We start from the raw sequence: 16487 nt of genomic DNA, 5'->3' as shown, positions 1-16487 counted from the left end.
GAGTATCAGCTCAACTTCCCTACTCTCAGTGGACCTGGTCCTTCTCTGCCCTGTAGGCCAGTGACAGAAGCATGGGGCACTTTACTCCTTACCAATGTTGTACACCATATCAGTGTATAAAGGGGGGTGTGTAGTGTCCCATGGAAGCAAATATGGTCCTTCCCCAATCAGTCCTACAGCTGGATGGCCTCAGATCCCTGGAGTGCCCCATCAGTTACCTCTGAGCCTCCATTCTTCACTCCAGTCAGGGTGGACTCCAAATGAAAAGATACTCTCCATCATATGTCATCAAGGAAGTGCAAATTAAAACAATGAGATGCCACTACACATCTATTAGAATGACCAAACACCAGAACTCTGACAATACCAAATACTCACAAGGATGTGAAGCAACAGGAACTCATTCATTGCTGGTGGGACTGAAAAATGGAACCACTTTAGAAGACAGTTTAGTGGTTTCTTAAAAAACGAAACCTCCTCTTACCATATGATCCAGCGATCTTGCTCCTTGGTATGTACTCATGGGAGTTGAAAACTTACTTTCACACAAAAACCTGCACATACTGCAGCTTTATTCATAATGGCCAAAACCTGGAAGCAACTAAGATGACCTTTACTAGGTGAATGGATAAATAAACTGTGGCACATCCAGACAATGGAATATTATTTGTAACTAAAAAGGAATGAGCTATCAAGCTATAAAAACATGGAAGAACCTTAAATGCATACCACTAAGTGAAAGAAGCCAATATGAAAAGGCTACATACTGTGTGATTCTAACTATACGACATCTTAGAAACAGTACTATGGAGACAATAAAAAGATCACTGGTTGCCAGGGGCTAGAATAGGGAGAGGGAATAACTGGTGGAGAATCTGGGGGGGGGGCATTTATGTGGTGGCTCAGATGGTAAAGAATCTGACTGCAATTCAGGAGTCCCAGGTTTGATCTCTGGGTTGGGAAGATCCCCTGGAGAAAGGAATGACTACCCACTCCAGTATTCTTGCCTGGAGAATTCCATGGACAGAGGGGTCTCGCAGGCTACAGTCCATGCGGTCGCAAAGAGTTGGAAACTACTGAGCAACTAACACTTTCACTTTTCAGAGTAATTTTAGGGCCTACTACTCTGCATGATACTACAATAGTGGAGACATGTCATTACACACTTCTCCAAATCCATAAAATATACAAGAATGAACTCTGATGTAAACTATGGGCTTTGTGTAATAATGATATGTTAAATATAGTTTCATCAATTATAACAAATGAACCACTCTGGTGAGTGATGTTGATAATGGGGCTACAAATGTGTAGGGGCACTGGGTATATGAGAATTCTCTGTACTTCTCTGTCAGTTTTTGCTATGTACTTAAAACCACTCTATGAAATAAACTCTATTGAAAACAATAAATTTTAAAAATATAATACTTTTTTGCTGGTTCCATGCATTGAAAAGATCAAGAAACAGTGACCAACCTAGTATCAGTATGTACCTCTACTACCATGACTGAATCCTGAATTCATGACTGAATCTAATATCATTTCCCACTCAAAGAAACCAGACTTTTCTGAAGAAATGACTTAGTGACTGAATGACAATTTTTCAACCTTTACTGAAATGCAGAATTAGGCAATGATCTTCAGAGACTGCATAAAACATGAGGTGAAGAGCACATGGGAAATTTTATAATGGATCAATCAGGCTGACAGTACTCCAATTCACAGTGATCAATTTTAATGTCACAAGAGGAGAGATGACCAGACACAATGAATCTCATGGTGGAATACTATAGGAATAAACAATAGCACATCTAAGGAACTTTTGCCAAAAAGCATACTCTGAACAAGCCTCTAAACCTAATTATCAACTTAAGGACAACAGAGGTCAGAGGAACAAAATAAGCAATACCATAAAGATATAATTAGCAAAATCCAAAATCCACACTCTATAGGACAAAAGATACAGTTTATTCAGCACATAAGTTAGAAGGTTGAAAAAGTGAGGATGGACCTTCTTTAGATTAAAAAAACTTAATACTTCAGAGAGAGTTAAAGAGAAATTAAAACAGAGAAATTAAAATTAAAACCACAAAAAGATACCACTAAGTGCCCTCCAGGACAACAAAACTGAAAAAGATGAAAAATACCATGTGTCAACAAGGATTTGCAGTAAGTAGAATTCTCTCATACTTTACAAGGGGTATAGATCTGAACAACCACTTTGAAAAACTGCTTGAGTTCTACTGAACTCAAAGTATTCTTACTCTATGACTTAAAAATGCCACTCTTTGGTATATGTTCAGAAGTGAAAATATTAATAAATGTTAATAAAAAGATGTATAAATGAACATTCATAGTACTATTATTCATAATAATTAAAAATATATAAATCCCCTAGATACATATATTGTAAAATATCCACATGATATAATACTATACAGTAATGAGAATGAATGATCTAGAACTGTAGACAACAATAATGTAAATCACACACATGTATATTAGGTTGATTAAAAGAAGCCATACTCAAGAGTACATGCTGCAGGTTTCCAAAAATTTTTTCTCTGGTCTCACCTATCAGACCATCCCTGCTTCCTAACCAGTAAAACCCAGAGCACAGAGCAATGTGATTCTCATCTAAAAAGCACCTTGAGTTCATAAAAGGGGAAATAATTTATCTTGGATGTCCAAGTAATTATTTTAACATTCAAGCTATCTAATGCATAGGAACTACAGTGATTATTCCCTTTTAACTTGCTGTTATAATTATTGCCCTTGACAGAAGACATAAATATGCATTTCTCCAAAGACATAGAGAGGGTCAAAAAGCACATGAAAAGATGTTCAACATTGTTAATTATTAGAGAAAGGTGGCTCAGAGGTTAAAGCGTCTGCCTGCAATGTGGGAGACCTGGGTTTGATCCCTGGGTCGGGAAGATCCCCTGGAGAAGGAAATGGCAACCCACTCCAGTATTCTTGTCTGGAGAATCCATCATGGACAGAGGAGTCTGGTGGGCTACAGTCCACCGAGTCACAAAGAGTTGGACACGGCTGAGCGACTTCACTCACTCACTCAAATCAAAACTACAATGAGGTATCACCTCATTCTGGTCAGAATGGCCATCCTCAAAAAGTAAACAATAAACGCTGCAAAGGGTATGGAGAAAAGGGAATCCTCCTACACTGTTGGGGGAAATGTAAATTGGTACAGCCAATTTGGAGGTTCCTTAAGAAACTAAAAAAAAAAAAGCTACTATCTGATCTTTCTATCCCACTCCTGGGCATATATCCAGAGAAAACCATAAGTCAAAAAGATACAGGCACCCCAGTGTTCATTGTAGCACCATTTACAATAGCCAAGTCATAGAAGCAACTTAAATGTCCATAGACAAATGTATAGATAAAGAGGACGTGGTACGTATTACAATGGAATACTACTCAGCCTTAAAAAAGAATGAAATAATGCCATTTGCAGCAACATGGATGAACCTAGAGATTATCAAACTAAGTGAAGTAAGTCAAACAGAGAAAGACAAATGCCGTATGATATCACTTATATGTGGAATCTAAAATATGATATAAATGAACTGATTTACAAAACAGAAACAGACTCACAAACACAGAAAATAAACTTATAGTTACCAAAGGGGATGGGGGGGGAGAAAAATAAATCAAGAGTTTGTGATTAGCAGATACAAACTACTGTATATAAAACAGATAAACATAAATCTATGGCTGATTCATATCAATGTATGACAAAACCCACTGAAATGTTGTGAAGTAATTAGCCTCCAACTAATAAAAAAATTAAAAAAAAAAAAAAGTTACTCATAAAACAGATAAACAATTAGATCCTACTATATAGCACAGGGAACCATATTCAATATCTTATAATAAACCATAATGAAAAAGAATGTGAAAAAATATACATATATGTGTATATATATATATATATATATACACACACACACAATCACTTTGCTGTACCTCAGAAACTAACACAACATTGTAAATCAACTATACTTCAATAAAAATATAAATGAATAATGATGGTTCCTGTAAAACATTCTCTCCTTGACCAAATTCTAGTCAGATTCCTCTGAGCTCTCTTCTGAACCAGGCCTGAACCTGGACAATAGTTGCAAACAAAAAACTGACATAGTTTCTAACTAAAGGCTGCATTCCTAAGATGACCTTAAATTCCCTTAAAGTGATTGCCTAAGAACACTCAAGTCTTTCAGAACAATTTACTGTTTGTTCCAGCCAATGCCTGAGGAGAGGACCTTGTCTCCCAGCCTTTGTGGGAGGGTAGAAATCTAACTTGAATAAGTATGCCTTAGAAACCCAGATGGGTTTCACATGAACACCTCCCTTCCTGCTTTTTTGTAAATTTTTAGTTCCCTGGCTATACTGGCCCCTACTCACCCCTCTCCCTTTTCCCTCATATTCCCTTTGAAAAGCCTAGTGACCTCTGTACAAATTGAAGTTGGAGTCAGCTCACACTGGACTCTTTTCCCTGTCATAATAATATATTACTGATTAAAATATGTCCTTACCACTTTAACTAGGGTCTGGTTTTGTTTATCTTTGCATGCTTTTTTTCGTATAGTCATTACCTTTTCGTTAAATAAATACCATCTGGTACATGGCAAAATGCCTAATGAAGCATAGTTTCTACCCAAAGAGATATGGATGGCTCTAACCTAACATCATCCATTGTGGGCTGACATGGTTCAACAAATATTTTTCTTCTCCCTAAGAGTATTAGCTAGGAGTATGGGCTTTGGAGACAGGCTAGGTCCAAACTGCTATTCTGCCACTTACAAACTGTGTGAGTTTGAATCCTTTTACTTCACCTTATAGTCACTCAATTGCCTCATGTATAAAAACTGGGATTGTGCAGTACTTACTGTAGAAGACAAAATGTTTCTAAACAATATTGCTTTGTGTTTTGGTTTTTACAAGCATAAATGGTCCCTAATACCAATATTTAAAAAAATTCTACTGGGCTTCCCAGATGGCTCAGCAGTAAAGAATCTGCCTGCCAGTGCAGGAGATGCGGGTTCAATCCCAGGGTCAGGAAGATCCCCTGGAGAAGGAAATGGCAGCCCACTCCAGTATTCTTGCCTGTGAAATCCCATGGACAGAGGAGCCTGGTGGGCTACAGTCTGTGGGGTTGCAAAAGAGTCGGACATGACTTAGCAACTAAACAACAAGAACAACAACAAAAATTCTACTGCAGAGATATTGGGATATCTGACTTTCTGTGATCTTAGTAGATTGAAAGAACCACTCAGCACTTCAGTTGTTTTCCTCATTCTATAAAATGGGTAAAACAGTCATCCCTACATCAAAGGTTGCTGCTTTGAGAACTGAATTAATATATAAAAATCCTTAAAACAATGCTAGGCACACAATATCAGCTCAATAAATGCAAGCTTATTTAAACAAATACAATACAGATCTTTTTATAGTTTTATCATTTATGTGTATATTTAATAAAGTTTAATAGTCTTACAACTGAATTCTATCCATCAAAAGAGATTTTGTATATCATTAATTTTCACTGTCACCAATGGTGGATACCTAATTATCATAAGAATGTCTTCAATTACTTGGAATAACTGATCTCAGGAAACACCATTACCATTTCTGTACATGACTAAACATAAATCCAAGGCCTCATTCAGGATCCTGTGTTATCCTCACATATCCCACCACCCCAACACACAGCCACTGCAGGTCCCTCCTACCCTACCTCCAGCACACCCTGTCCAGGCCACCTGTCCTCTGCATACCACTGCAGCTCAGGGCCAATCCACCCTTGTCTCTGCCCTGGACCCTGCAAGATTCTCCTAGTGGTTATTCCCTTCAGCTCTCCCATACCTGTCCAGTCCATTCCCCACACAGCAGCCAGAGTCACCTTGTGAGTACATGAATCACAGCTTGTCACTCCCTCCCTTTAACCCTTCACCCTCAGGATGAACTCCAAACTCCTTACATGTTCCACACCATGTGGCTGCTGTCTGCCCTTGACCTCATCTCCTACCATCTGCACTTGTCTGCCAGGCTCCACCCACTGGACCTTGTCCTCTGCTCCTGGAACCAGCAGTGCCACACACTCGACGGGGTGAGGGACCCAAAGGCCTGCCCAGGCCTGGTTTCCTCTTGTTGTTCAGGACTTAACTCAAATGTCACTTCCTGAGAAAGATTCACTGACAACCCCTCCATTATAATCCCCGTGCCACTCATTTTTTACTCTATTTATGTGTTTATTTTCCTCAAAGCACTCATCCCCATATAGAATTATCCCACTTACTGGTTTACCTGCTTACTGCCAGTTTCCCCAAACTAGAATAAAACTCTAGGGACCTTGCCTGTCTTATTCTTTTTGCTGCATCCCCAGTGCCTATTTCAGTGCTTCACATATAAATCTCTGCATAAATATTACTTGCATGAAGGAATTGTTACCTATTTGAGATACAGGAGCAGGGGCAGATATTTAAGACTGAGGTACAGGACAAGTTGGCAAGGGCATAAGACATTAAATGATGCAGAATTTTAAGAAGTGTTTGTTGGAAATCTGCAGCAGAGCTGTTTAAAATCGGATGAATACAGAAACACTGGAAATATTCTTCAAAATGTAGGTACCTCTCATTCTACCTCCCTGGTTTTAATTCAGTAGACCTAGGGTGGGGTACAGGAATCTGGGATTTTAATAAGCACCCCCAAGTGAGTTTAATGAAGTGTTTTGAGGATCCCATTTGGATAATTCCTGACCCAAACAGCTAACATCTGTGTAGCATTAATTTAATGCCCAACATGGGACTTCCATGGCAGTCCAGCAGTAAAGCCTCAGTGCTTCCAATGCAGGGGATGCGGGTTCAATATCCAGTTGAGGAACTAAGATCCCACGTGCTGTATGGCTTAAAAAAGATAATTTAATGTCTACCATGCAAAATTCTAATATATATGGGGTGTATCTGTTAATATAGTACACTGGTCCTTCCCTCCCACCTACAATCACAGGTTGCTTTCCCACATGGGTTCATACCTAAACTTCACAATACTCCTGGGTGGTCAGAAGCATTGGGTACTGTTATCCTGTTGTATAGAAGACAATGGAGGGAAGACTGGTGACTTACCTAAAGTGTCCCAATGATGGGATCCAATCTCTTCACTCTTGCTCCAGGAACCTGTCTAGCAGACTCAACATCACAACTGGTTCTTTCTACTGGATCTTGTTTCTGGGGCTCAGTGTTCACATCCTTCTGTGATGTCCTACTTTAAGGAAGAATAAGGAGATAAGACAGTGCATGGAATAGAGAGGAAAGTGAGAAGAAGGGAAAGCACATGAAATGCAGGGGAAGGAGCTCAGGATGTGTTTGCCTGCTGACCCCTCTCATTCCCCTGGAAGCTGTGCAGTGATGCTTTTCCTCCACACACAGCAGTGACACTGAAGCTCTCACATCATGGACATGTGCCCTTATCCCTGTTTATGTTACATGTCCGAGTATTCTCTCCAGTAGTCATGCTATTATGGAAATGTCAAAGGCATCACACTAAACAGAATGAAGGAGGTAATGTTGGAGTGGAGAAATACAATTTGGTGAGGGCCTAATAGATGCCACATGCTGAAGGTTGTAATTATCAGACTTCTCAGTTCTACAAAGGGATGCTCTGAGGTGGAGAATCATAATTTTCTTTCTACAGATTAGGAGATACTCAGGCTCAGAGAGAAAAGTACATGTTCAAAGAATTCTAAGGAGGCATCAAATGGACACAGAAGCCAACTTAAAGGGGCCTCTGCTGGCCAATTCTGGGACAATTTGAGCATCAAAATAAATAATTACAGCACCAAATGGTAGACCTTTGAGCAAAATAGGATAACCTATGAGTCATACTTATATAAACAAAAAAATAGAGAAAAGAGAAAGCTCTACCTCCAGTCAAATTTCAGTGAACAAATCTGAAAGGAATGAGGTAATCAGAAAAGCAACACTTGACAACTATAATAGTAATAAATAATTCAGGTTAGAATTATAAAATGATGTTCAATCTGCATCAAATCCCACAGCAGTCACTAAGTCACCATGGTAACAATGCTCGCCAAGTGAAGCCAGCAAACAAACAGCAACCAATTTGGTTCCAAATATGTGACAGGAAGTTAAAAGGACTGACATGACCACAGCATTAACCTCGAGTTTTCCTTCCAATAAAAATTCCTCGCAGCTTCTCCAATATACATATACATACAAACATACATGCTCATATACATATGTGCTTTCTCCTTCTGTCTGTTTCACTACTGGAGAACCCAGGAATTCACTGAGGAAGACTTGCTGGGCCACAAAAAAGAAAAAACCCACAAATAGACTGGTTCAATTTTAACCACATGCATGAAAATTGAAAGCTGCCATAATTATTTTATTTCAGTCGCTGATTTTTCTGGAGATGTCCTGTAGAATTATCTCTGACATCTTCTTCCTTAGTTTCAGCACATTGCCAATAACATCTAAAAGCTGATAAAGAAACACAGTCAAAAGCATGTTACACATCAGGTAGTTTTTATATCCTAGAGTAGCCTGTTCTTTCAACCAAAAATTTCCTGCAATGGCTATTATGAAACATTTGGCTGCTGACAGTTCAGTGAAAATACAATAACTGGAAATTTTATTTACAAAGTAGTGTTCTTTACAATAGCATCAAAAAGTCTGAAATACTTATGAATAACTTGTTCAAAAATGTGCAAGATCTGTTCACTGAACACTATAAAACATTGCTCAGAAAAATTAAAGAAAACTTAAATAAATGGAGAGACAACTGTCTTTATGGATCAAAAGATGTAGTATTGTTAAGATGGTACTTCTCCCAAATTGGTCTATATATTCAGTGTAATCCCAATAAAAATCCTAGAAAATATTTTTTAAAAGAAATTTATGGGCAAATTCTGAAGTTAATTTGGAAATACAGAGGTCGTGGACTATGAAAAACAACTTTGAGAAAAGAAGAATAAGGTTGAAGGATGAAGACTCCAAGATTTCTGAAGACTCACTATAAACCTACAGTAATCAAGGAAGTGTGGTATTAGAATTAATGTAGACAAACAGATTGAAGGAAAATAATAAAGTATTCAGAAATAGATGCAAACATATATGGAGAACTGATTTTTGAAAACAAGCAAAGGCAATCCAGTGGAGAAATGATAGTCTTATCAACAAAAGGTGCTGGGACAAGTGGATATCATATATACAAATATAAAGAGTGATTCACATATCACATAATACACGAATGTCCACTCAAAATGCATCAGAGACCCAAATATAACCTAAAGTTTTCAACCTTCTAGAGGAAACATAGGAGAAAATCCTTGTGACCTTGGGTTAGGTGAAGATTTCACAGACACCGAAACTATAATCCATAAGCAAACCAATACATAAAACTGGACTTCAAGTTAAAAACTGCCCTTTCTAAGATACTATTCAGAGAATGAAAAGTCAAGGCATTGACTGGGAGAAAATATGTGCAAATTATATATCTGACAAAGCATCTGTATCCAGACTATAGAAAAAAGTCATTTAAGAAGCAAAAAAGAGACTACAAAAAATAAATGGGGAAAATTTTTGAATAAAAATTTCACCAAAGAAGATACAGAAACAGCAAATAAGCACATGAAAATATGCTCAATATCATTAGAGAATTGTAAATTAAAACTACAATCTGATACCACTACATTCACATGAGAATGGCTGAAATTAAAAAGACTGACCATCCCAAGCACTGGCAAGGTTGAGGAGAATGGAACTCTCACAAAGTGTTTGAGGGAATGAAAAATGGTATAATCAGTTTGGCAGTTTCTTAGCAATGTTAATCTTAAATCTACCATATGATCCAGACACTGCACTCTTTAAGTATTTACCTGAAAGAAAGTAAACATATGTCCATGCAAAAACTTACACACAAATATTCACTGAAGATTTAATTTAGAAAACAACAGCAAATTTCAAACAAATCACAGTATATCCGTATACTGGGATGTGTGCGTGTGTGCATGCTGTCACTTCAGTCACGTCTGACTCTTTACAACTTGCCAGGCTCCTCTGTCCATGGGATTCTCCAGGTAAGGATACTAGAGTGGGTTGCCATTCCCTTCTCCAGGGAATTTTCCTGACCCAGGGATCGAACCCACGGCTCCTGCATTACAGGCAGATTCTTTACCACTGAATCATGGAGGAAGCTCATACTAGGACACTACTCATCAATAAAGAAGAATGAACTATTGATACATGCAACAAAATGGATACATCTAAAACAAACAGGTTGAATGAAAGAAACCAGACCAACCAAAACCAACTGACCAAAAAAAAGAAAGAAAAAGAAAATCCTTTATGGTTCCATTTGAATAAAATTCCAGGATATGAAAAGTAATCTATAGTGAGAGATCAGTGGTTGCCTGGGTACACTGCAGGGGGAGGAGGAGGGAGGCCAGATAATAAAAAGCTGAAATTATTATGTACTGGGAAGGTAAACATATCTACATTTAAGATTACATGGTTATTTTAGCAGATCAATAAGACACTCTAAATTAATTGTTTAAATATATAAATTCTTAAAGCTGAGCTGAAAGCTGAGGATAGTGCTAAGTTGTGTCCAGCTCTTTCGATCCCATGAACTGTAGCCTGCCAGTAAAAGATATTTTTAACTAACATTTGGAAATTTTCTGGCTTCTTAAGACTTTTCATTATAGAATAGATAAAGAATGCAGCTTCCAGGGAATAAACTATATTACAATCTCAAATCACTAGGAAGAGTTTCCAACCAAATGCATATTTCAACAACCACCTGAGAGAAACATGGTGATCACTGAATAATATTTACCCAGCGAAAACAATTTAGGTATATTTATTCCAAACGCATGCTAAAGATCAAGTTCCTCCCTCAGGTTGGGTAAATAATTGCTTTCAAACAAAAGAAGACATCGTTAATAGACTTCAAGGGCTGCTATAAAGCATTAGCTGCTGAAGAAATTAAATGCCACCTGCTAACCTTTTTCTTCCATCATGAGATCAAAGTAGCTTCTTTACTTTTAGGCCAGTTTGTGAGCCTTACAGAGCCATCCCTCAACATAGTTTTATCATACCTATGAACTCACTTGTCAGGTATCATATCTAACTGAAGATGTGAAGTTTTGGGGTCTCCTGAGGACCGCTGCCCTTGAACCTGGAGTAGAAGCTCCGTCAGCCATCAGGACACTGATTCTCAGAACCTGTCTTCTTCAGACACCTGATATGAGCAAGGCCACCAGCATGAGGGCTGCACAGGGAGAGACACATCCAGCAATCACCACAGTTTACTGGTGTGACTGTGTGCCCTGCACCATGCTAGGCACTGGGTTAATGACAATGACATTAAAACAACTGGGTGGTGATCATAACAACCAGATGTTACAATGAACTTCCCACCACGGCCTTTTTCTTCTCCTTTTCTCGTCTATCTCTTAACAACAAAGAGGAAAAGGAATAAAAAGTGCCTGAATTCATACAGACGTTCATGATCCCACAATAACTACAGGGCCATTGGCTTGTGAAAGTGAAAGTCACTCAGTCGTGTCCAACTCTTTGCGACCCCATGGACTATACAGTCCATGGAATTCTCCAAGACAGAATACTGGAGTGGGTAACCTTTCCCTTCTCCAGGAGGTCTTCCCAACCCAGGGATCAAACCCAGGTCTCCCTCATTGTGGGCAGATTCTTTACAAGCTGAGCCACAAGGGAAGCCCGAAAGCAGAGCACTTTTGCTCTTTATGTTGTCACCAGAGAAATAAAGGCAATATAGACTGGGAGCCGGGTGGTGGTGGAACTCTGCCCAAGCTATTCTAACAAAGCAAATGCCTGTCATCAGGAATTTTGCATTCTTTAGAATGAGACAAGGTGAAAGTATCATCAATATCCCATGGAGGGTTCTTGGAGGTGAACTAGCCCTTGCAGGGTGAATGTGTAAAATCACAGGCCATGCTAAACAGTTAGCCATCTGTGGCAGAAAACTAAGAGACTGACTGTAATCATGTGACTGAATTATCGAGGAACACACAAAATAAATGTCATTAGGCAATTTAGGAATTATTTCAAGAGAGCAGGCCTAGAATATTAGTTATTTAGTAGGCAGAAACTTGGGCTTCCCAGGTGACCCTAGTGGTAAAGAACATGCCTGCCAATGCAGGAGATGTAAGAGACATAGATTCAATCCCAGGAGAATCCCAAGAACTGAATAGCCTGGTGGGCTACAGTCCATAGGGTTGCAAAGAGTCAGACATGACACAAGTGACTTAGCATGATGCATAAGGCAGAAACTTAGTCTATTGGGCCATACATTGGTTTGTCCTGGGGAATTTTGACCCTCCATTCTCATTAATTTCTTCCATATGATGGGACATCCATGACCAAAGCACTTCTAGCCTTTCTATACACTCATTTCTTCTCTATCACAGGAACAACTTACCTAATTAGTGAGATCGGAAGGAGAACTAATTGCACAGCTCAGGTCCGCTTCCTTCAAAACTCTTGGTGGTGAGTTGCCCTTATGGAGCTCACATTCTGCTCTGCCCAGTTGTAAGGTGGTCTCACAACTGGCCCAAAGTTCTCCTCTTTCTGTGTCTGGCTGGCTCCCAATTATTCCTATGGCCTTGCTCCGAAATGTCTGGCCTTTGTGCTTCTCTGTTTATGTTTATTGAGCCACAAGATGAACCACATACCCAGTTAGTGGGCATTCCTGTGTTAACTTTCCAAGATGGCCCCATAAGAGCTCAGTAAAGGTACACTGATTTCCTGGAAATGGGGGGACAATTTTTCCCCATAGCCCACTTCCATTATACATACAACACAAAAGTGGCACCAACTCTTATACACAAGTTGGGTCTCTGTAAGCTTATTTTCCTTCTTGTTGTTATAGTTCCAGAAGCTCTTCAGGACATAGTTACGCTGTGTAGGGCTACATAATTTAGGTTAAAGTAATCTTGGAAGCAGAAGTTAGGAAGTGGGGTGGGAAGGAAACTAACAAATCAATGGCCTATTATTGGCCAGACACTGTGTTAGGAACTCCACATACTGTTTTACAACTTCTTACAACTGTTCAGTAAGTTAAGTATCAGTATTCCCCATTATAACTCTTTCCTCTTTTTTAAAATTTATTTATTTTAATTGGAGGCTAACTACTTTACAATATTGTAGTGGTTTTTGCCATGGCACACTCTACAAAGGCTCAGAGAGGTTACATACATTTTCCAAGGGCATGCCAAGGAATAGGCACTATAGTTATTCTAATTCAGGGTTGTTAGATTCCAAACTTGAGTTCTACCCTGTATCTGTGCACACAAGGTGGGTAATAACGTTTACCTTGCTCTAGAGAGCTTTTCCTCAAAACTGTTGACACTTTGGTTCAGAGAGCTCTTTCTTGTGAAGGCTGTTCTATGCACTGTGGGATGTTTAGCCTCTACCCACAAAATTTCAGTAGCACTCTAAGTTGTGACTACTGAAAGTGTTTTCAGACATTTCCACATGTCTCCTGGAGCCAGGGAATGAAATCAACACCATTTGAGAACTATTGCTCTAGATGTAAAATTTCTGGCAGGTAGTTGGTATCCAACTACTGACAATGACATTAAAACTTGGAATTATTTCAAGAGAGCAGGCCATGGATCTGGAGCATAGAAGAAAGTTCTGAGATGAAGACATGATTTGTAGGCTTACCGAGCCTGGCATATAACAGATACCCCCAAAATATTTGTTAAAAATGCAAATGGCTTATAAAATTGAGTCATCAATTCTTTCTATCCTTACACCAGTTCTACAAACTAAAGTAGGATCATTCTCATAAGCTTTATCAAAATCTGCATTTCCAACCCAACACTTATTAGCTTTTTTCCTCTTTGTGAAAGGAATGTATTTGAAATGGTAGAACATGTTGAAATGGGTTATGCTACCACCAGGTAAAGCCAGAGCAAGAACTCAACATTAAGATAGCTGAATAAAAGAGTGAAGGTCCAGTGTAGCCTACATTTCTATGCCAGACACCATATTAAGTACTTTGATGATACTAACATATTTGATCTTCAAAACATCCTTTTAAGGTTTTATCACCATTTATGAATCAGAAGTTAAGGCACAGGAGTTAAAAAAGTTGTCTAGCTCACATAGTAGGAAACAGAGGGATGGCCCTTCCCAGGTCTATATGGTATTAAATAAAGCCCACTGATACTAACCATGAAAGTACCTTACCATGAAACAACAAATATCTCTAGAATCTCACCAAGAGTCTGGAACTCAGTGAATTTTTAACTGAATTGAAATCAGATATAGAGACTGAATGTAGATGTACAGCCTACAGAATGAGTCTTAAAATAATTCCTTGGACTTACATTGAAAAATATCTTCCTTCTAGAAACTCAAAGTGTTTTGCTGGATGGAAATGACTTTAGTCTCTGGCCCAGACCTAGCTGGCTGGGAGAAGAGGCTGGTGTGATCCTCTTTGACAGGAGAGACCACCTCTTCTTTGGGCAGTGTTTACCCAATGTCATCCTAGAGTTATGAGGTGAGATCTGTCACTGGGGCCCAGGGCAAGCTCTTGACTGGTACTGTGTGATCTTGTACAAAATACACAAATAGCCTTTGATCCTATATAGCACCTTACCTTTCAAAGGTTCAGTGGAGAAGTATTTCCCTGAAGTTATCTTCATGGAGAAGTAAGGGAACATAATAGCACATGAAACAAGAACAAACAGGATGATGATTTTCTTCCTTTCCAACTTCTCCAGGGGAGGAGAGCAGAAAACAGCAGGTTTTCCAGGAGATCCCTCTTTGCTCCCGTTCTTGAAATCCTTTGCTCCAGCCCAGCTCTTTGTGACATTAGAGGAATATAGACAGAAGTTAGGGTTAGTAAATCTGGGGTGCCCTGAGAGAAGGACAGAAAGATGGGAGATGCCTGACAACCAGAATGGTACAACAGGAAACACAGATACCGAAGCGTATGCCCTGGTTGTTGGCTCATCCAGCAAGCTCTCAGTTTCTACCTGTTTATATTTGCAGTGCCATCACTCTACCCCACAGCAATGAAAGTGAAAGTCGATCAGTCATGTCCAACTCTTTGTGACCCCATGGACTGTACAGTCCATGGAATTATCCAGGCCAGCATACTGGAGTGGGTAGTCTTTCCTTTATCCAGGGGATCTTCCCAACCCAAGGATCAAACCCAGGTCTCCCACATTGCAGGCGGATTCTTTACCAGCTGAGCCACAATGGAAGCCCATACATAACACAAATATATATTTTCCAAGTGAGACTAAGAGGGGTGAGGTGACTTACAGACATAAACAGTTACTCCAGGGAAGTCTCCTGTCTCTCTTGTTCCAGTGTCTTGTGTCCTGTCTGGCAGATATAGTATTAGACTTTGATCTCACTTTTCAGGACCTCAAAGAAAATACTAGTTTCCTATGTAAAACAAGAGGGTAAGCTAAGGGGAAAGGAAAACATGGGGAACAAGGTAGGTGGTGACTTCATTCCCTTACTCCAGTCTCCATTCATGGGGTACATGACTCAATTGAATGGAAATGGTATAGACACCTTCTTTTCTTCCCCAGCCCCATCAGGGCACTTATTCCACCACATAAAAGAGCATTGCATGCATGCGTGCTAAGTTCAGTCATGTCTGACTCTTTGTGACCCTATTGACTGTAGCTTGCCAGTCTCCTCTGTCTATGGGATTCTCCAGACAAGAATGCTGGAGTGGATAGCTATTCCCTCCTCCAAGGGATCTTCCAGACCCAGGGATCGAACCCATGTCTCTTGCGTCTTCTGCATTGGTAGGCAGATTCTTTACCACTGCACCACCTGGGAAGCCCAAAATGACATTGAGTCACAGTCAAAATAGAAATATGTGAATATTTTCCTTCTCTCCACCTGCTCTCCAGATCATGCTGCCATTCAAATACCAGTCACATCTGTAGTTCACATTCTCCTGCCCCTTCCACTTCTAGGAGGGTAAAGCTCCACCAGATTCCTGACTCTCAGCAGATCCGTCCTCAAAAAGTGTGAGTCCCTCTTCCTTTTCCCTTTGGACACATGACTCAGCTTCTGTCTTCACAGAAGCTTCTGTGCTATCTTCACAGGCCGATAGAGGCTGGAAAGGAATGAGACCAAGGCCCCAAGTCAGATAGTGACTGCACTGTCCTCACATTCTCAGGGCACTTGATGTCTCCTGATGAGCATCTTTCTGATCCTGGTGGAGCCATCACTCCAGGAGAGCAGGGTGGTGGCAGGATCCTCCTTTGGGAGAAGGCTGTTTCTGGGCAAGAGTTAGAACTCATAGCTTCTGTTTGGTTCCAACAGTTTTAGACATACAGAGACTTAGTCACAGAGTAAGGTTGTTCATGTGGTATATTCTCTTAACGGAATTAATTTAGGTCTTCTGGCAAAGTGAAGGGAGCTGCCTCTGAT

At 39.7% G+C, this 16487-nt stretch overlaps 1 long non-coding RNA gene across 2 annotated transcripts in view; it reads right to left on the bottom strand.

Moving 5' to 3' along the window:
- LOC122690783 overlaps positions 1–15758 on the bottom strand; it is a 51068-nt gene extending 35310 nt beyond the window's left edge. For both annotated transcript variants that reach the window (XR_006340103.1, XR_006340102.1), the window contains exons 1-3: positions 15357–15758; positions 14686–14890; positions 7146–7284 (exon numbers count right to left, since the gene is read on the bottom strand). This is a non-coding gene — a long non-coding RNA (uncharacterized LOC122690783). The remainder of the gene's footprint in view (positions 1–7145; positions 7285–14685; positions 14891–15356) is intronic.
- Positions 15759–16487: the final 729 nt, after the last annotated feature.

Source organism: Cervus elaphus, chromosome X, assembly GCF_910594005.1.
Source record: "Cervus elaphus chromosome X, mCerEla1.1, whole genome shotgun sequence".
Lineage (NCBI taxonomy): Eukaryota > Metazoa > Chordata > Mammalia > Artiodactyla > Cervidae > Cervus > Cervus elaphus.
This window is presented reverse-complemented; position numbering and strand designations above follow the sequence as displayed.